Source organism: Macaca nemestrina, chromosome 10 (genome assembly GCF_043159975.1).
Source record: "Macaca nemestrina isolate mMacNem1 chromosome 10, mMacNem.hap1, whole genome shotgun sequence".
In the NCBI taxonomy this organism is placed as follows: Eukaryota; Metazoa; Chordata; class Mammalia; order Primates; family Cercopithecidae; genus Macaca; species Macaca nemestrina.
Window position 1 is genome coordinate 63,457,147 of NC_092134.1, and position 15,485 is coordinate 63,472,631.

General features: G+C 42.1%; 1 long non-coding RNA gene across 1 annotated transcript; it reads left to right on the forward strand.

Annotated features, from left to right (window-relative positions):
• Positions 1-4,496: 4,496 nt before the first annotated feature.
• LOC139356708 (uncharacterized) lies at positions 4,497-9,645 on the forward strand. Its single transcript, XR_011609041.1, has 3 exons — positions 4,497-5,038; positions 5,614-5,731; positions 9,379-9,645. It is a non-coding gene; the product is annotated as an uncharacterized lncRNA (long non-coding RNA).
• Positions 9,646-15,485: the final 5,840 nt, after the last annotated feature.

Below are 15,485 nucleotides of genomic sequence, written 5' to 3' on the forward strand. Positions count from 1 at the left end.
GCAGTCCTTGTATACTAGACTACCTTTCACATTTATTTAAGACCCCAGAGGACTCTAGCTTATGGTGGTGAGGCTTGCCAAAGCTCAATCTCTGACTGCTAGAATGGACAATCCCCCTCTGGCTAGGGCTGCCCTAAATGTTACCTCTGTGGTCAGGCATTGGCTGAGTCCAGCCCAATTTTGCTTTCTGCTGTGATAGGGCCACATTGAGTTCAATGCAAAGTCCTAGAGTTGCTGTGCTGTCCCTCCCCCAAGTGCACAGATTGTCTCTCCACACCAAGTAACTGCTGCTAGAAAATGAGGGAGGTGTGGTGTCAGTGATTCAAGACCATCTTTCCTACCCTCTTCAGTGCCTCTTTCAGCAATATGAAGTTAAAACCAGGTACTGTGATTGCTCATCTGACTTTTTGTTCTTATGAAGGTGCTTTTTTCGTGTACATTGTTGTTACATTTGGTGTGTTCCTATTGGGGGACCATCAATAGGGGCTTCTATGCAACCATCTTGCTCTGCCTTTCCACTTTTTTAATGTAGGCATTTATTGCTATGCACTCCCTTCTGAGCACCGTTTTTGTTGGGTCCCACAGGTTTTGGTATGTTGTGTTTCCATTTTCATTTGTTTAAAAATTTTTTTGATTTCCTCCTTAATTTCTTCCTTCACTCAGGAGCATGTTGTTTAACTTTTATGTATTTATACAATTTCCAATGTTCCTCTTGTTATTTATTATTAGTTTCATTCTATTGTGATCTGAAAAGATACCTGATATGATTTTCACTTTAAAAATTTTTTTGAGACTTGTTTTGTGAGCTAACATATGGTTTATCCGTGAGAATGTCCCATGTAATGATGAGAAGAACGTGTATTCTGTAGCTGTTAAATGAAATGTTCTGTAAATGTCTGTTAGATGCATTTGGTCTAAAGTACAGCTTAAATCCAATGTTTCCTTGTTCATTTTCTGCCTAGATGATGTAACTATTGCTGAGAGTGGGGTGTTGAAATCTCCAACTATTATTATATTGAAGTCTCTCTCTCTTTTCAGACAGTAATATTTGTTTTATGAATCTGCATGCTCTGGCGTTTGGTGCATATATGTTTAGAATTGCTATATCCTCATGCTGAATTGATCTTTTTATCATTATAAAATGACCTTCTTTTTCTTTTTTTGTGGTTTTTAACTTAAAGTTAGTCTTATCTGATGTAAATATAGCTACTTCTACTCACTTTTGGTTTCTGTTTGCATGGAATATCTTTTTCCATCCCTTTAGTTTGAGCCTATAAGTCTTTTAAGGTGACATGAGTTTCTAGTAGGCAGCATATAGTTGGACCATGTTTTCTATCCATGCAGCAAATCTACATCTTTTCATTGGAAAGCGTAATTTGTTGATACTCAAGGTTATTATTGATATGTGAGGGCTTATTCCTGTCATTTTATTCATTGGTTTCTAGGTTTTTTTGTATAGCCTTTGTTTATTTTGTTCTCTCTCGTTGTTTATCATTGTTTTTCTTAGGTGGTAACATTTAAGTCCTTTCTCTTCTTATTTGTATGTGAGTTCTACCCAGTGGGCTTTATATTTTTGTGTGTTTTCATGATGACATGTATCATCCTTTCACTTCAAAATGCAGGACTCTGATAAGAATTCTTTGTTGAGCTAGTCTAGTGGTAATAAATTCCCTCAGCTTTTGCTTGTCTGGGAAAGACTATATTTCTCCTTCATTTATGAAAAATAACTTTGTTGAGTATGGTATTCTTGCCTTTCAGCACTTTGAATATATTTTCCCATTCTCTTTTGGCTTATAAGGTTTCTGCTGAGAAATCTGTTGCTAGTCTGATGGAGATTCTTTTATAAGTGATCAGACATTTTTCTCTTGCTATTTTTATTTTTTATTTTTTGAGACAGGGTCTCACTCTTTCACCCAGGCTGAAGTACAGCAGCATGATCTTGGCTCACTACAACCTCAGTCTCCCAGGTTCAAGCAATTCTTCTGCCTCAGCCTTCCAAGTAGCTGGGATTACAGGCATGTGCCACTGTGCCTGGTTAATTTTTATATTTTTAGTAGAGATGGGGTTTCACCATGTTGGCCAGGCTGGTCTTGAACTCCTGACCTCAAGTGATCCACCTGCCTTGGCCTCCCAAAGTGTGGGATTACAGGTGTGAGCCACCGTGCCTGGCCTCTTGCTATTTTTAGAATACTCTGTCTTTGACTTTTGACTGTTTGATTATTGTGTGCTGTCTATGTCCATTTGTGTGTTGCTACAAAAGAATACCTGAAGCTTAGTAATTTATAAAGAAAAGATGTTTATTTGGCTCACAGTTCTGCAGGCTGAACAAAAAACTTGGTTCCAGCACCTGCTTCTGATGATGGTTTCAGACTGCTTCCACTAAGGCTGGCATGTGCAGAGATCAGTTGATGAGAGAAGAAGCAGGAGAAAGAGGGGAGGAGGTGCCAGACTTTTAAACAACCAGCTCTCATAGGAAATAATAAAATGAGAACTCAATTTTTACCATGAGGATGGCACCAAGCCATTTATGAGGAATCCAGCCTTATGACTCAAACACCTCCCAAAGGCTTACCTCCAACATTGGGGATCAAATTTCAACATAAAATTTGGAGTCAAACAAACAAAACTGCAGCAGATGCCACAGAGAAGATCTTCTCAAATTGCATCTATTTAGGAATCTTTGTGCTTCCAGTATCTGGATGTCTAAACCTCTTGCAAGAGTGGGGAAGTTTTCAGCTATTATTTCATTAAATAGTTTTTCTATTCCTTTCACTTTCCCCTTGCCTTCCTGGACACCGAATATTTGAATATTTGGTTGCTTTATGGTGTTCCATGTGTCACACAGGCTTTCTTCATTCTTTTTTATTCTTTTAAAAAATTTTTGTCTAATGGGTTATTTCAAAAGACCCATCTTCAAGTTCTAAATTGTTTCTTCTGCTTGATCTAGTATATTATTGAAGCTTTTAGATTTTTTTCATTCAAGGAATTTTTGAGTTTCAGGATTTCTGTTTAGTTCTTTTTTTGATACCTATCTCTTTGATAAATTTCTCATTCATAATCTGAATTGTTTCTCCGATTTACTTGTATTGTTTATCATGTTCTTTTGTATCTCACTGAGCTTCTTTAATATTATTATTTCAAATTATTTTTCTGGGAATTCATAAACTTCTTTTTCATTGAATTATTTTACTCAAAAATTATTGTGTTCCTTTGGAGTGTCATATTTCCTTGCTTTTTCATGTTTCTTGTGTCTTCACATTGATATCTGCATATCTAGTGTGACAGTTCCTTCTTCTAATTTTTTGAATTTGTTTTCATAAACAAGGACTTATTCCTGAAGATGTTTCTGTGGTGTTGGTGGAATAGAGCACTTTTGCTTTTATTCTGGGTATGCATGGTAGTGTAGTCTCCATATTATTTCTTCAACTGTAAATAGTGTTGATAATGCCTGTGACTTTTCTCAATGGATTGGGATGCAGTTGTTAGTGGAGACTGTGGTGAAGTTTTGCTGGGGATAGGGATGCCAGGTAGGCCAGTCCTCAGGCCCCAGTGGTAGACAGTGAACAGCCAAATGCTCATCCTTGGGTCCCAGGGTGGTATATGTTGGAACCTGTGTTATCATGTCCAGATGGCCTGATTCTTGGGCCTCCAGGTGGCTTTCTTGTGTGCCAGCAGTGTCAGCGGTGAGCAGGAGGGTGGGTGTGCCCTTGGGTTTTGGGGCAGTGGGTGTGGCATGGGTGATGGCAATAGCAGTGGTAGGACAACTTCTGGCTCCTAAGTGGTTCACACTGGTGTTGATGATGTCTGTGACAAGTTGAGTGGGCTAGTCCCCAGGCCCACAGATGGTATGTGCAGGTGGGTTCCAGCTGTGATGGTAGCAGCAGATTGAGTGGGCCATCCTCAGGCTTCTGGGAGAAGTGCTTAGATGCCTATGGCGGTAGATGGGGTAAGGCAATCCTCAGGCCCTTGGATGGCATGCTTGGGCATGCTGGGGCACACAGAGCCAGGCCAGGCAAACCTGTCTTCAGGGAGCCCACGGTGCTTGCAGGTGTTTCCTGTGGGAGGCAGGACAGGATAATCCCCCGACCCCCCCTTGTAATGCTCAGATGGGAGTAGCAGCCGCTGTGCTGTGGCTCGCCTGCTCTGGAGGGCAGGATTGCTTTCAGTAGCAGCAGCCACAGGCAGGCAGCTGGGGAGTGTGCGCTTCATCCCCAGGTGGTGGCTGCCAACAGGGGAGCCTGTTTTGGGGGTATTTGTAAATGCATGGTGGCCTCACTGCTGGGGGCAGCAGGATTGCTTGCCAGTCATTCATGTTTCTGTCCTAAAGATGTGTGAAAATGCACAGCCTCTTGTTGCTGGGAGCAACAGGGTTGCTACTAATGGTTCCTGCTTCAGCCCTGGCAGCAGCTCTACGAAGAGACTGTCAATGGGGCTCCAGAGATGTGGAGATGCGGAGGCTTTTGGACCCAAGGGCAGTATGCAGTCTGGTGGGGACTAGGGTCCCAAAATGGTGCCATTCTGTAGCTTCACAGGACTCATGGGGTGAGTGAGACCCACTGTGAGCTCCCTCTCTGAAGCAATGCAGTCACACAGACTCTGGGAATTTCCCTATATTCGTCTCAGGGCCCACAAGGGTTGAAGGGCTCTCCTGTGGCTAGGATTGTAGAAGTAGTGGAAAGGTGGACTTCTCGGGAGCAAGGGGGTTCTGTCACTACCCTTTCTCCACATGAGGGGACCTATCTAGGCTCCCAGCCAATTCTAGCCTAGCAGGCTGCCTCACTACCCTCTCCCTCCTTGCCTTAGGTGTTTCCTGTAACTTTCTTGTTGGATTCTAGTATTCTCTCTTAGATTACCTATTTGAAGCGTCAAGAGATTCATATTTTAATCAAGTCTTTGGGGCAAGCAATCTCTTACTGCAAAGAGGGACACCAATATGTGGGAAATTTAATCACAGTATGCCCTCCCCCAGCCATCGTGGTCAGAATTAATCACCTGGGCTGTGCACCTGCCACACTAGGCCATCCTTTCGTCCAGTCAGGTAGGTGTCTGTGGCTGTCTTCTCTCTAGCATGTGAGCTCCCTGAGGGCAGTACTTATCCTGGAACCTACGGTAGTGGATCTCAAGGGAAGTCAGCTTAAACTCACTCACCCAAACAATATTTACCAAATTCCAATTGCAAGCAAGACACTGCTAATTCTGGAGGCACAAAGGGAATCTTAAACCAGCCAGTTCAGCGTGTGTACAATGGTTCTGCTTCCTGCTTTTGAAGGGTTTACATCCAATGGGAGAGAAGAGGAGGTCTAGGCATAAATAAACCCACGGCAAAGCAGACACATGTAAATAACAATGCTTCCCACATTACAGAAAGAGGTCAGCTGAGTAAAATATATGGACAGGTTCCAGGTCCCTGGTATTAGAAGGAGAACCATCTTATATTTCAGTAGAAAGGCTTGAGGTTTTTTCTTCTTAGTTTTCCATTTATTAGGAAACTAATAAATATTAGGAAGTATTTTGAATGGTATAGATAACAATATGCTTCTTCACACCATCTGAATCCAGTGATAGTTAAACCTTTTGGCATGGCACATTTATTTCTGTTCTTTTTTGAGACAGAGTCTGGCTCTATCACCCAGGCTGGAGTGCACTGGTGTGATCTCGGCTCACTGCAACCTCTGCGTCCTAGGTTCAAGCGATTCTTCTGCTTCAGCCTCCCGAGTAGCTGGGATTACAGGTGTGTGCCACCATTCCTGGTTAATTTTTGTATTTTTAGAAGAGGTGGGGTTTTGCCATGTTTGCCAAGGTGGTCTTGAACTCCCGGCCTCAAGTGATCCACCTGCCTCAAGTGCTCCACCTGCCTCAGCCTCCCAAAGTGCTGGGATTACAGGTGTGAGCCACTGCACCTGGCCATTTCTGTTCTTAATAAGGAGATAAAGATTACAGAAAGAGTTGTAGGCCCTTTGATGCCTCTCCTTAATTCTATTCCCCTCCCTCTTTCCCAGAGATCACCACTCTCCTAAAGTTGCTTTGTCTCCTTCCCATTTACAAGTACTTTTGCTTTATTTATGTGCTCCAGTACATATATATAGTATTCTGGTGTGTTTTTAGAATTTACATCAATGCATTCATGTTGTGGGTAATTTTTTTTGCACAATTCTTTTTTTAGTCAACATTTTAATGGCTGTATGGTATTTATTTGTTTGACAAATCTCAATTTACTTTGAGATTTAAGTATAAATGTAATCTCTGGGGACTCCAACTGAGGGAGGACTCTTCCTTGAGGCCCTGCTAATGCTCAGATCTAAGGCCTCTCTTTAGTAGTCAGTAGCACTTCCTTGGCAGTTATTTATCACATTAAAATATCCTTCAAGAACCATGAGAAGGCATCTGATTATTACAAACCATTGTCCCCCATGAACTGTCTATGTTTCAAGGAAAGATACTGGGAATTATTTCTATTTGACAGCCAGTGCCTAGCCAAGTGCCTGGCATATAGAGGGAGGTTCAAGACTATTTAATGCATTAATCCAAACTCCTTTTATAGAAAAAAATATCCATATGTGCTGATGTGTGTCTCTTTCAGGGTCTGAGGGCTCCAGTAGCCATCCTGCTCACCCTTTCTTCTAGAATTCTAATAAGCTCATCTATTTTCTTGCCTATAATATGAACAAACAATTAGAATGGAAAAGGAAGGAATGTAATCTGCTTCTAGAGGAGAATATTTGTAGTAGCAATAAGAGAAAGCCTAGCAGAGATGACAGAAAGAAAATTAGAAAAAGCATAAGAATCTGAAGATATTTACTGTAATTGATTTATAAGTACAATGCTGATTCACCAAAAGAAGATTAGATTGTACTCCATATAATCTGGTTGAAAAGTCAGTAAAATACATAATGTTTTTAAGTGTAAAAAGAAAAAGGTTACAGGACATTTAAATTTGTTTTTTGGGGCATGTCATCCCTATCCAAAGTTTAATAGATGAGGAACCGCTATATGTGTTTTTCATTGATTATTGGTTTTACTCAACATTTTGCTTAAATAGTCCCTGCTTTAAATTTCAAAGCAGATGAATTAGAACATTTTGTATTTCTCCCTTCTGAAAAGATCCCACCAAAAATAAAATGAATTACTTTCCTGGCCCTCAACCAAATTTTTGTCAGAAATAAAATATGACTTTCCTCGGGCACCTTCATGACCTCCCTGAGAAGTAGAGTGAAGAGAGCTGGGCTTCCTCTTGCCTCCTCCCTCCTCTGCTGCGGTGACACGCGCTGCACAGGCTGTGAGGCAGAGGTAAGGTAGAACGCAGGGTCCTAGACCCCTTGGCCCTCCTCTCACACTGCTTGCGCCCACCTGCCCACCTTCTGAAGGGTGACGTTGTGGGCACAGGCAGTATTTTCCTCCTTCACCAGAAATTAGCACTGGGAAGTCACTGGGGCAGCAGATGTGGAAGACCAACGCATGACCTAGAGCAGTTTATCCAAACAGCTTCCCAGAGGCTCTCGATGGGAGCCTCTGACTAGTTTCCAAGGCAGCACATCGTGAATCCTTGGCCAGGCTTAACTTTTCAGAGCTCAGAAACAGCTGTCCTGGCCACCCAGTTCCCAATTCCTTTGGCTGGGATCCTGAAACAGAACTCCCTGCCTCTGCCGTCCAAGTCTTCCAGCCCTTCAAGCATCAGGGGCTGCTGCCTTGCAGCCACCTCTGCTCCTTCATTCACTATCTCTGCCTTCAGTTCTCAAAGCCCCATTAAGGAAATTGGAGAGTTGACAAGCTCATTGGGCTCTTCCTGGTTTCTCGGTGCGTGGCGCCACTCTGAAGAACTCACCTTTATCCTTCCAGCAAATCTACACCCTCTCCTTTGCCAGAGTCCCCATCTCAGTGGCTGAGGGAGCTGCTCAAGCCTTGAGAACAGACTGTGTCAAGGAAGACCTTGATAAGAAAAGAGAACAGGAAAACCTAACATGGAGACAGGGAGACACCCCTAAGTCCAAGTAGCTCTTTAAAATTAGGAACAGAGTTGCGGCCTATTCATTAACATCTCTGGAAGTTTTTGAGAACTTAGAACTGTGTGACTAGATACTTATGTCCTAATCCTTGCCTGTTAATAACTGCTTTTTATGTAAACAACTGAGACTATTTAAGGACACTACAAGTCTCTATACAGTTTTAGAAACCTAGGGCATTTAATTTAATTGTTTGTATTGCTTAACTCAGTGACTAAAGATGTTCAGAGATTAGACTAGATCTTTGAAAAATGTGTTCATTAACAATCCAGTGTCTGCTTACCTGGAAAAAGAAAAGGCAGGATGGCAGATATAAGATATAAGGAGAGAGAAGAAATGGGCAGCAATGACGTACAATGTTTCTGACACTAAAATTTGAATTGCCAGAGAATGCCCAATGCCTAGTAGTTGGCTACTTTCCTGCATTGCTTTCCTGTCTAGTGCTGTCACATGAAAGCCTCTTCAAAATGCAATCAGTCATTAGGCAGGTATAGTACCAGTGCTGTGTAGCTGGCTCACGGGCCTAATACACAGGCCTTTCTTGGGAATCCTGGATTACCAAAACTGGCCACCAAGAGTCTTATACATATTATGGCACCCAGGCTCACCTGAAAAAAAAAAAAATGGTGAAGGGGACAATCGAGTTGCTCTCATGGCCCTGGTGATGCTGAAATTCCCAATAAACAGAAGAGACTAAGGCTGCCCCAATGTCCAAAGATAGAGAGTTATGCAGGAGGGCAGGGACTTCCCTGGGAGAGGCCTCAGCTTGAGATACTCATAGACTCTCCATAAGAGGAATGCTTGTAAGTGTGACTCCCTAGGGTAGCTGTAAAGGTGAAAATCACAGTTTTCCAGAGGACATCATGGTCATCAGCAGGAGAAGGCTTGACTGCAGTAGGAAGACAATGGATTAAAAACCAAAGAGAGAGACTGACATGGGGCTCAGCTTCCTGGTGAGGCTCAGGAAGTACTCATGGCTGCCAGTTCTACAGTTGGACTTCCCAGTTATGTAGCCTATTTTGGTTACGCTGAATTGAGTTGGTTTTCTGTCACATACAACCGGGAAGAACTGACAAACTCAGTAGTTATTTTGACATTATGTGTTTCCTCAGCACTTACATGAGCAGATCCACAGAAAGGAGAGCTCATGACTCAAAAAGTCTAAAGACCAGTAATCTAGAGTCTAGGGAAACAGAATAAAGGGCTGTGAGGTTGAAAACCATTATTGCCATTATATAATTTGTGTTATTAATAACAGTAAATTGGTTATAACTACTGTAACAAAGATATTCTTCTGAATTTCTTTAAATATTAATTCACTTAATCCTTCCCCAAAACTAGTAAGGTAAGTGCTAGTATTATTGTTCCCATTTTGCAGATGAGGAAAACCAAGGTATAGAGGTACTGAGTGAATTGCCTGATACTACACAGCTAGAAAATGGAAGACCTGGAGTTCAAACTCAAGGTAGTCTGGATCACCAACCTTAACCACTACACACACTGTCACTCTTTAAACAGAAAAGAATGTGCTGGTCATGACCGGTGTGTCAGAAAGTCTGTCTGTAAGAACCATTATAAATGATGTGTTTCCTTCAATCTATTGTTTTAACATTTCAGTGACTGATTCCCTTGGAGAAGCTAGCCACGTAAGAAAATGAAAGGTCAATAAGAAAAGTCTACTGAATTATGTTTCATTTGTCTGTGTTTTAAGGTAGAGAACACAGAACATTTGTCTGTGTTTTAAGGTAGTTTCACTCATTCACTTAGAAGATTTTAAGAACAGAGCTTGTGAAACTGTCCCCCAAAAAACTCACAAACAGAACCTAGACTTGGGTCCACATTTTGGTCAATTAATATGGAGAATTATGAAGAAGGAAAAAGAAGGTAACATGAGAAAAGAAAAGGACCAAGACAGATTTGAAGCTACAAAAATCAGGATAGCAAAGAAGAGAAGGGCAGACATTAAATAATTGAAAAAGACAGAAATGCACATTTTCAGATAAGATACACTGACAAAAAGAGAAAAGCATCCAGAGGAGGAGAGAGGAGTGGGCCACAATAAAACATAATAAGAACAGAAATAGATAGAAATGGATTTTCAGTTCCTTGAGGACAGAATGTCCATTTTGTTTGCTGTTATTTTCCCCAGAGCAAGCACAGTGCCTGACATAGACAGTCAAGAAATAGCTGTTGGATGAATAAATGAAAAAGAGAAAGAAAGAAACACATGAAAGGCAAGAGATAGGAAAGAAATACGTGTAGCCATTAAGTATATAGACTATGGAATCAGGCAGACCTGGGTTCAGATCTTGGCTTTGTATCTTCAGATCCATGTGATATTGGGTAATGCACTCACTACTTTTACTGATTTGTATCTTAGTTTCTTCATAGGTAAAAATAAGGATATGTTCTAGCTATTGAGTTAGTTTTCTCTTATCTCCAAATACGCTGCATTATGATGCCAGGGCTGAAACTATATAGACCACACTTTGGCTTTGCCAGTGTCTACCTAGCGCTGGAAAGAGAGGGCACTAGAGGGAGACCAGAAGGGCTAAGAAGGAAGAAGGGACTTGTTTCTCCTCATCTGCTTCCTGTTCCTGAGAGCATCATTTCTGAAAATCTTCACCACAGCAGCAGCAGCAGTTCTTTTCCACAGCAGCAACAGACCCCAATTTGCAGTTTTTCCAACACCTGCAGCGCCATCTTCACTGTGCCCCTCAGAGGTGCCAGTGGTGCACCACGAAGCCGTGCTCTGCAGGTGCCAGCTCTGGAGCTACACCTGCAGCTGCACCTTTGGAGCTGAGGTTCAGCTTTGAAGCTCCCCTCCTCCACATCCCTAAGTTTTAACAACTCCATCTTTTTTTGGTTCCCCTAGGCCTACAGATGGAAGCTGCTTCCTCCAGTTGCTACCTTTTTGATACCTTAGGGTCTCTTTTTACCCCTTTGTGACCTAGTCATCAACTTTATACCTAGATAATAATTCTTCTATTCAATTTTCTCTGTTTAAATAACTAATATGGCTTATGTCTCCTGACTGGACCCAGATTGAAAGTGGATAATAACACCGACTTCACAGGGTTGTGAAGACAGATGTGTAAAGTGCTTAGAATATTGTCTGGCTGTAGTAAGAATAATAGCTATATAATATGTGGACACACTGAAGAACATTTAGACAGTAATACTAGAGGTGGCATATGGGTTTTCAGAGAGCAATACCTTGACGTTTTGACCTGTGAAGACTTTAGCAGATGTGCTCTGCCTTCCCAGCTGTAGGCGCATATAAAGTATCCAAGTCAGATAGTGCACGTCATTGAATTTAGGACACCATTGATTGTCATATACACCATTAATTTTGTGTATCATCAAGGAAACAAAAAGATCACTGCCGTTAAACTATGGCATGTTGTAGAGCGTGAGGCTCATCCTTATATTGCAGATGTTAAATGTGAAAAAAGTATGTATCTTAGAGTTGATGTAATACAATATTTACATTGAACCATGGTGAATGTAAGATAACCCCCTGATGAACCTATAGGCCTGTAGGCATTCTTTATCCCTCACTCTATAGGATCAACATCACTAATGTGCACACACACATTACAATATAATTCTAGTACTAACTCACTTATAATACTATTATATAATTCGTGCATTACTGCTAGTCAGCATGTATATTATATGGTACTATATATGCTTGACTGTACATAATACATATTATTACATATCAACCTAACATCCTTGAAAAGCATGCTTACAAGCAAGAACCCTAATGGAAACTTCAACAGTAACACATGACATGGCTCCTCCAAAGCCCAACCCACCCTCCATACGGATATTGATCAGATCAATCCATGCTAGTCGTCCATAGTACATTAAGTCGTTCATCGTACATAGCACATATCTATTAAATAATCCTCCTCACCACGGATGCCCCCCCTCACTTAGGAATCCCTTGTTCACCATCCTCCGTGAAATCAATATCCCGCACAAGAGTGCTACTCTCCTCGCTCCGGGCCCATAACTCGTGGGGGTAGCTATACTTGAGCTGTATCCGGCATCTGGTTCTTACCTCAGGGCCATAACAACCAAGATCGCCCACACGTTCCCCTTAAATAAGACATCTCGATGGATCACGGGTCTATCACCCTATTAACCAGTCACGGGAGCTCTCCATGCATTTGGTATCTTTTATCTCTGGTCCGCACGCAACCCCATCGCAGAATGCTGACTCCCACCACATCCCGTCCTGTATGCGCCTGTCTTTGATTCCTAGTACATGCAGTTGTTGATCGCACCTACGTTCAATATTCTAGCTCCACGCAAACCTTAGCAAGGTGTTATTTAATCCATGCTTGTAGGACATACCAATAATCGCCTCAGCAACACCACTCCTACCGCACCACAAACCACAGCAATATCTCATCAAACCCCCCCACCCCCATCTCCGACCTTCATCCAAAACCCACTCTTGCCAAACCCCAAAAACAAAAGTCTTAATATGTCCGATCAGAGCTTATAATCTTTTAGGTGTGCACGACTCCAACTGCCATTCCCTCAATTAATAAGCATTTACTTCACCAAACACTCTTAACACTAACCCACAACAAACTCTCTCCACACAACCCGAAAGAAATCACCTCACAATTGTACCGACACCTCCGTTTATGTAGCTTAAACCCACCCAAAGCAAGACACTGAAAATGCCTAGATGGGTTTGCACACCCCATAAACAAATAGGCTTGGTCCTGGCCTTTCTATTGGCTTTTAGCAAGATTACACATGCAAGCATCCTCGCCCCGGTGAAGACGCCCTACAAATCATCATGACCAAGAGGAGCAAGCATCAAGCACGCACACGCAGCTCAAAACGCTTTGCCTGGCCACACCCCCACGGGAGACAGCAGTGACAAATATTTAGCAATGAACGAAAGTTTAACTAAGCTGTGCTATATTTAGGGTTGGTTAATTTCGTGCCAGCCACCGCGGTCACACGATTGACCCTAGCTAATAGAGACCGGTGTAGAGGGTGTTTAAGATCTGACACAATAAAGCTAAACTCCATCTAAACTGTAAAACCCTAGCTGATGTAAAATAAACTACGAAAGTGGCTTTAAAGCTTCTGAACACACAATAGCCAGGACCCAAACTAGGATTAGACACCCTACTATGCCTGGCCCTAAACCTCAGCAGTTAGATAACAAAACTACTCGCCAGAATACTACAAGCAACAGCTTAAAACTCAAAGGACTTGACGGTGCTTTACATCCCCCTAGAGGAGCCTGTTCCATAATCGATAAACCCCGATCCACCCCACCCTCTCTTGCTCAGCATATATACCGCCATCTTCAGCAAACCCTGATGAAGGTCACAAAGTGAGCGCAAACGCCCCCCCCGCCGCAAAAACGTTAGGTCAAGGTGTAGCCCATGAGACGGTAAAAAATGGGCTACATTTTCTGTATCAGAAAATTCCACGAAAACTCTTATGAAATCTGAGAGTCCAAGGAGGATTTAGCAGTAAATTAAGAATAGAGTGCTTAATTGAACCAGGCCATAAAGCGCGCACACACCGCCCGTCACTCCCCTCAAATATATTTAAGGAACATCTTAACTAAACACCCTAATATTTATATAGAGGGGATAAGTCGTAACATGGTAAGTGTACTAGAAGGTGCACTTGGATAAATCAAGGCATAGCTTAATATAAAGCACCTGGCTTACACCCAGGAAATCTCAATACCACTTGATTGCCTTGAGCCAACACTAGCCCTAAGCACAACCAACACTAATACCAAGCCAACACACACTAAACCATTCACCTACACAAAGTATAGGCGATAGAAATTTTAATCTGGCGCTATAGATATAGTACCGTAAGGGAAAGATAGAAAACCACCCAAGCACAAAACAGCAAGGACTGACTCCTGTACCTTTCGCATAATGGATTAGCTAGAAACAATTTCACGAAGAGAACTATAAGCCAAATTCCCCGAAACCAGACGAGCTACCCAAAAACAGCTAAAAGAGCGCACCCGTCTATGTGGCAAAATAGTGGGAAGATTCTTGGGTAGAGGTGACAAGCCTACCGAGCCTGGTGATAGCTGGTTATCCAAGACAGAATCTTAGTTCAACCTTAAGCTTACCTACAGAACTACCTAATCCCCCTGTAAGCTTAATTGCTAGTCTAAAGAGGGACAGCTCTTTAGACACTAGGAAAAAACCTTACGGAGAGAGTAAAACCCCCAATTACCATAGTTGGCTTAAAAGCAGCCATCAATTAAGAAAGCGTTCAAGCTCAACACCAACCACCTCAAAAATACCAAACACATAACTGAACTCCTCACACCACATTGGATTAATCTATCACCATATAGAAGCAATAATGCTAGTATAAGTAACATGAATATTTTCTCCACTGCATAAGCCTAAATCGGACCGAAATCCTCACCAATACTTAACAGCCCGGCATAGCAAGCACAAACAAGCCCGTGCTACCTTCACTGTTAACCCAACACAGGCATGCCTCAAGGAAAGGTTAAAAAAAGTAAAAGGAACTCGGCAAACTCAAACCCCGCCTGTTTACCAAAAACATCACCTCTAGCATTACTAGTATTAGAGGCACTGCCTGCCCGGTGACACACGTTTAACGGCCGCGGTACCCTGACCGTGCAAAGGTAGCATAATCACTTGTTCTTTAAATAGGGACTCGCATGAAAGGCACCACGAGGGTTTAACTGTCTCTTACTTTTAACCAGTGAAATTGACCTGCCCGTGAAGAGACGGACATAAAATAATAAGACAAGAAGACCCTATGGAGCTTTAATCTATTAATGCAATCAAAAACCACACAAACCCACGGACCTTTAAACTACTACACCTGCATTAAAAATTTTGGTTGGTTGGGGCGACCTCGGAGCACAACAAAACCTCCGAACAACACATGCTAAGACCACACAAGTCAAAGCGAGCTAACATTTATAATTGATCCAATAATTTGATCAACGGAACAAGTTACCCTAGGGATAACAGCGCAATTCTATTCTAGAGTCCATATCGACAATAGAGTTTACGACCTCGATGTTGGATCAGGACATCCTAATGGTGCAGCAGCTATCAAGGGTTCGTTTGTTCAACGATTAAAGTCCTACGTGATCTGAGTTCAGACCGGAGCAATCCAGGTCGGTTTCTATCTATTGTACATTCCTCCCTATACGAAAGGACAAGAGAAATAAGGCCCACTTCATAAAGCGCCTTCATTACATAAATGACCTAATCTCAATTTAGCAAAGTACCATACATTCCGCCCGAAAACAGGGTTTGTTAAGATGGCAGAGCCCGGTAATTGCATAAAACTTAAAACTTTATAACCAGAGGTTCAACTCCTCTTCTTAACACCATGACCACAGTAAACCTCTTACTTCTAATTATACCTACACTAGCTGCCATAGCATTCCTCACACTCGTTGAACGAAAGTTATTAGGCTACATA